We start from the raw sequence: 5,166 nt of genomic DNA, 5'->3' as shown, positions 1-5,166 counted from the left end.
ACATAGCTACATCCACATTATCTGCACCTCATGTACTTTCAGGTACATAGCTACATCCATATTATCTACACCTCATGTACTTTCAGGTACATAGCTATATCCACATTATCTGCACCTCATGTACTTTCAGGTACATAGCTATATCCACATTATCTGCACCTCATGTACTTTCAGAGACATAGCTACATCCACATTATCTGCACCTCATGTAGTTTCAGGTACATAGCTACATCCACATTATCTGTACCTCATGTACTTTCAGGGACATAGCTACATCCACATTATCTGCACCTCATGTACTTTCAGGTACATAGNTACATAGCTACATCCACATTATCTGTACCTCATGTACTTTCAGGGACATAGCTACATCCACATTATCTGCACCTCATGTACTTTCAGGTACATAGTTACATCCACATTATCTGCACCTCATGTACTTTCAGGTACATAGCTACATCCACAAGTGTTGGGGTTGTCTACGAGGGAACGAGTTTCTTACTCCAACTCATTCAAAAACAGGAGTAGCATGGGATCAGTGTGTTCTGAGTCTTATAGCTAATATTATAAGCAAAATGTCAACAGCCAGATCCATAAGAAGGGAGACAGATGAGCAAAAAGAAGTATCTAAAGTAGAGAGAGAGAGAGAGAGCTCCTGAGTTGGCCAGCAGACGCAACAACTCAGAACAGCTCGCCGACTGCAGCTCGCGGGTCACTCTTTGGCCTCGGTCCTGACCTTTCTCCTTACCTGTCCTCTCTCTGAGTGACTCCTCTCAGCCCCACACTTTCATATCATACACCCTGACTTTAACTCTAAACCCTCTCCTAGACCAGCAAGCTCCCAGGATCTGCCTGCTTCTGTCTTTGGCACTGGGATTAGAGATATCTGCTGCCATGCCTGACTTTCTTTTTAATTTTTAAATTTCATTTTATGTGTATGGATTTTTTTTTCTTTTTGCCTGCACACATTACTACATACCAGGTGGCAAAGGAGGCCAGAAAAAGGCATCAGATCCCCTGTTACGGATGGTTGTTGGCCATCACGTGGGAGCTGTGACTTAAGCCTCTAAAGGATCAGCCAGTTTTCCTAACCCTTGGTACCACTCTCCAGGCCCCACACCTGGCTTTTTGACATGGGTGTTGGAGACCCAAACTCCATGCTTCCTCAGTTCCGCACTACCCACTGAACCATCTCTACCATTCTTGTCTTCTTCCACTTTTCTTCATAACACTAGGGTGTATTGGCCATTAATCGCTGTTTTTGGAAATCCCAAATATTTTAACGTTTTTTTTTTCTCGTTTGAATTTTCAGGCATTCTAAGGCAGATGGCAGCGTGACAGATTGAATAGCATTCTTCCAAAATTTGCCACCCAGAACTTCAGAATGTGTCCTTAATTGGAAACAGGTTCTTTGAAGGTATGACAGGGTCTCAAGATGGAGTTGTCTTAGATTTAGAGTGAACACTTAATGACTGGAATCCAGAGACAAGAAGGGAGAAGAAGACAAAGAGAGAGATAAGGAGACAAAGAAGTTGACAATGGAGGCCAGTGCTGGACCTCAAGGGCAAGCCAAAGGCTACCAAGTATCATTATCACTTGCCTGAAGCTGAAAACAGATGGGAGAAGTCTTTCCTAGAGGCTTCTGAAAAGACAGGTCCCTGGGGGCAACTTGTGGCCATTTGTTACAACGCTTCTGGGAAACTAATGTTGCCAGAGAGAAACCATTTCCCTAGCTGCTGTATAACCAGGACACAAGCAGAAAAATCATACTTCCCAAAGGGATGCTCCTATGGGAGACCTCTATTGAAGAGTACTTTAAAGAAGAGCACACGCATGCATGCGTGTGTGCGCGCGCGCGCACACACACACACACACACTCACACACACACACACACACACACATGCGCACACACAGTTGCTTATCTCTTCTCAACCTAGAGCATCAGACATAGAGATTCAGGACCTGTAGCATTTCTGGGTGTCCAGACCTCCAACAAATGAAATTCAAAAGCATGATGTAATTGTTAGTGAAGACAAAGGAAGAGGAAAGTTGAAGCACTTCTCTGCCAAAAAGACAGTGGACTTGTTTGCGGTGGACATCAAAGCCTCCAGTACCTCATCAAAGTCTTCCATACATGAGGGCTTTCAGGAAGTAATTACATCTCCTGGAATCTTAAAATTTTGGAGAAATATTTTTAAAATCCTCTAACGGAGGAGGGGCATCCGCAAGTTATCTTGCCAGTTTCACGCATGCTTTGAACCCTTAAGAAGCCCAAAGCGCAAAGTTCTGACAATGTAAGATGTCGAAATGTCAAACAATTGCCAAAGTCTCCTCTCTTGACATTTTAAGGCTCCCATCAAACCATGTTCTCACATAGGCAGCTAGGGGTAGTTAGGAAGTTCAGAGAAGTGGGCCACAGGGTATTTTTAATCAAAGTAAAGGCTAAGTAAGCAAAGGACCATTTTAACAGATGCCTAGCATCTCCATCATACAGTCTGGACTGAGTTGGTTCTTAATTCATTCTTCAGGGAAGAAATTCATACCAGAAAAATGTCCTGTGGTATATTTCTGTACTGTTGGTTAGAGCCAAGAAAAATTTTTCCTCATTTAGAATAAACACATAATCTGATACACTATAAAATATATTGAAAAAGTTGCACAATAAATACTGGTAGGACACCTGAAGGGACCTGATCACAACCCTAGACTTAACACCATGACAACCTTTTAGCTGGCACAGTCCACATCTATAAGCTGTCAAGAGTTGGGAAGTGTAGCACTAACCTAGAAACAATGGTCCTTGCATGGCTACTAATCTACTCAAAATAATCAGGACCATGTTACTAAACTGGTACCCTCTCAAGGGTATTATAAGGACCTGCCAGATTTCATGAGAACATAGGTGACATAGAACCTTGTCCCTGACAACCAGAAATGTAGTGATGTACGTTATATATACATCTCCTTTCTAAGTGGAAAATAAAACAGCTTATAGTCTCATTGCGTCCTTATGCAGATAAGAAAGATTTCAGCTCAGTAAGGTTAAGCTCAAGTAGGCAAAGTCCTGATAGGATTACATAAAGCTCAGTGTCTCTCTGCGGGGGTGTGAGTCTCTTCCTCTCCCAAGGCACACAGTGTGTCGTTTATTTCTCCCCCTGAACCTCAGTTTGTTTCCACGTCTCAAAAATGGAGAGCTGCTAATAGCACTCATCTTATGTCATTGCTCAAGTTATAAGATACCAAATGCAATATGACTGGCATTCAGTAGATGTTTGGTCACATTTAGTTGCTGCTGTACTTGCCCAGAATCATACAAATCCTGTACGAGCCAGAACTAAAAAGCCTAGGGGTCCAGATTCTCATGCCACTCCATTAGAAAGAAGAACATATTTTCCCCTCATATCCCTGCATCTATGTCATCTTGTAGAACACTGACCGGCACATTCGTAAGTTGAGTAAAATATAAATAACTTCAATAAATCTGTTGTTTTCCCAATGAAGCTCAGAACCCACCCCATAGTGCCATGCTGAGTCCATAAAACTGTAGGCAGCTTCCTTTGGGACCAACATTCTCTGGCTAATTAAAATGAATGTTGTATCGATGAAAGATTATTTTAAAATGGTCTGATAGTGTTTAGACATTGTCATAACATCAGCCGGTGGATCACTAATTTGCAAATTTTACTAGAGATCTTGCCAATTAAAACCCCTTCTAGACACTCTCAAACACGCTGTCTGTGACAGCTGATAGACCACATGGTAAAGACATGATCACATTAAAATCACACAAGACTGTTATCCCTGGAAGGGCTGAGGGAGAGAGACGGGGGGCACGCCCCCTGAATCGGTTGCCACCGATACAATCCAGCCAAACTGTCAGAGGAGGGAAGCAAACCTTTGGTGTTTTTTTTCTCTAACTGCTTTCCAAAACAAATAACGGAGCTTCTGAGAAAGTCAATGAGGACTGAAAGTCCTGCAACATTGCCCTATGGATCTCTTAGAGATACCAGCCAAGAGAAATAAGTCTCCAAACCGAAGGTCCTGGGTCTGAAACCATCTCACTCAAGGAGCCTCAAACCTCTGAGACCAGATCACTCTTTGGAAATGTTGCAGACAGGATAGCAGTAGTGTTAGAGTATCCCAGAAATCACTCCAATCAACAGCCACAGTGAATGCCTGCAAAGTCAAGTTTACAAGCCCAGTTCAACCGAGAGCCACTGTAGGAAGCCTCCCAGATTTAGAAGCTAAACTACAATAATAAGGTATATCTTTAAATGACAGGTTACAGACATATAACCCCAACAAGCCAACATTTATTGAGTGTCCACCAAAACCAATATAACTTCATGACGTGTGGGTTACCTACTCTGTCATCGAGATACTAGTATCAACATCTCTGGCACCAAAAACTTCTAGTTTTTGTTTCACATGTTTTGAAATTCTGACATTAGGGGAAAATGTTTAGGAATATTATGTTCTCTGGCTGAATTGGTGGTGGCATCCTTACGAAATAATTGCCTTTCTACCTGTTAATTTTCTTTGATATAATATAGCTAATCCAACTTAGTTTTGACCAGTGTCAGCATTTGTATGTCTGTGTCCATTAACTTTGGAATTACTTGTGTCTTTACTTAAAGTAAATCTCTTATAGGTGGGCATAAGTGGGTCTCTTTTGAACATATATTGTCAGATAACATTTAGCTTTTAACTGAGTTGTAAAACCTATTAGATGCAGTATAATTGCCAATACCATTAGATCTGAACCTACCACCTTGTCTTGTTTTGGTTTTGTTTTGTTTTGTTTCCCTATTTTTCCTTCTGGTCTACGCCCTCCCCTTCTTTCTTTGCCATCTTTGGAATTGATTCTTCCAAGGAATCATTTTATCTCCTTTATTAGCTTAATTACTATTCCTTTTTATGATTTTAGTTTTACATGAGAGTTGATAGCACAGATACTTAACTTATGTCCATCTACCTTCAGGAAGTAAATACACTCCACTCCCATGCAATACAAGAAACCACACAGTCAGGCATCTATGTGTCCTTATCTCAGTTTCTGTGTTATAATATAGATTTTAATTTATAAGCTATACACAAAATAATATATAATTTCATTTAAATAGTTTCTAATATTTTAAAGAGATTTAAGAACTACACAGATATTT

The sequence above is a fragment of the Mus pahari genome, chromosome 15 (assembly GCF_900095145.1).
Source record: "Mus pahari chromosome 15, PAHARI_EIJ_v1.1, whole genome shotgun sequence".
Lineage (NCBI taxonomy): Eukaryota > Metazoa > Chordata > Mammalia > Rodentia > Muridae > Mus > Mus pahari.
The sequence above is the reverse complement of the archived record's forward strand: the minus strand, read 5'-3'. Positions refer to the sequence as shown.